The sequence below is a fragment of the Apium graveolens genome, chromosome 4, assembly GCF_009905375.1.
Source record: "Apium graveolens cultivar Ventura chromosome 4, ASM990537v1, whole genome shotgun sequence".
Classification (NCBI taxonomy): Eukaryota; Viridiplantae; Streptophyta; class Magnoliopsida; order Apiales; family Apiaceae; genus Apium; species Apium graveolens.
In genome coordinates, this window is record NC_133650.1 from 236,373,884 (window position 1) to 236,375,038 (window position 1,155).

General features: G+C 41.4%; 1 non-coding gene across 1 annotated transcript; it reads left to right on the forward strand.

Annotated features, from left to right (window-relative positions):
* The first annotated feature begins 405 nt into the window (after positions 1-405).
* Positions 406-512, forward strand: LOC141722426 (small nucleolar RNA R71). The gene has a single exon (XR_012575445.1). It is a non-coding gene; the product is annotated as a small nucleolar RNA R71 (small nucleolar RNA).
* Positions 513-1,155: the final 643 nt, after the last annotated feature.

Below are 1,155 nucleotides of genomic sequence, written 5' to 3' on the forward strand. Positions count from 1 at the left end.
AGTCTCAGAATTAGAATGGACTTTGGAGTCCTAAGAAGTAGGAAGCTGATTCCTTATCTCACCAGGTTTTTTGGGAGTCAATCTACAAGGATTTATTTCTCCACTAGGACTCATCTTATCAGCTGACTTATCACTTATTAATTAATAACAAAATTAATTAATATTCAGGGTTTTGGGCCTTCTCAAATGGGCCTAGCTGTTGGCCCAATTCTGATATGATTAATGCAATATTAATTACATACCCATGCCTTATTTTCTTCCCTATCAGCAGCCATAGTTTCAATGTGATTATAGGCCTTAGTGTAGCTTTTGGCCCACAAGGCGCCTCCAGAAGCTGCATCGAGCATGGGCCGAGATTGGGCCACCAAACCATTGTAGAACCCAGTGATCACCACCCAGTCAGGCATACCATGATGTGGACACTTTCTCAATATCTCCTTGTAGCGCTCCCAAGCTTCGCACAAAGATTCTCCTTGTTGCTGTGCATACTGAGTAAGAGCACTCCTCATAGCTGCAGTCTTGGCCATTGGATAGAACTTCACCAGAAACTTTTGCGCGAGATCTTCGCAAGTAGTGATGGACCTAGCTGGTAAAGAATGTAACTAGTCCTTAGCTTTGTCCCTCAGAGAGAATGGAAAAAGCTTCATCTTGATAGCCTCATCAGTAACACCATTATATTTGAAAGTACTACAGATCTCAACAAAATTCCTGATATGCATGTTGGGATCTTCAGTCGCAACACCTCCAAAAGAAACAGAATTTTGCACCATCTGAATAGTGCCCGGCTTGATTTCAAAAGTATTGGCCTGAATAGCCGGATGAATGATGCTTGACTGAATGTCATCAATTTTAGGCGGAGAAAAGTCCATAAGAGCTGGATCAGCTTGAACTATACGATCACCTATTGTTACAGGTTCTTTCTTTTCACTCTCTTTATCCGAATCTTCAAAAACTATCTTCTCCGCAAAGTCAAGAGTTATATCTGTCTCCTCAGCCGTATATAGATTTCTCTTGCGGGTGCGAGAACGTGTTTGCATAAATGCTCGCTAGAGTACCTGAAACACAACCGGAAGCAGTAAGTAACAAGTCTTAATCAATGAATCCTAATGACCACTGATGGAAAGTACATAAACTAAACAAATTAACACCGAGTCC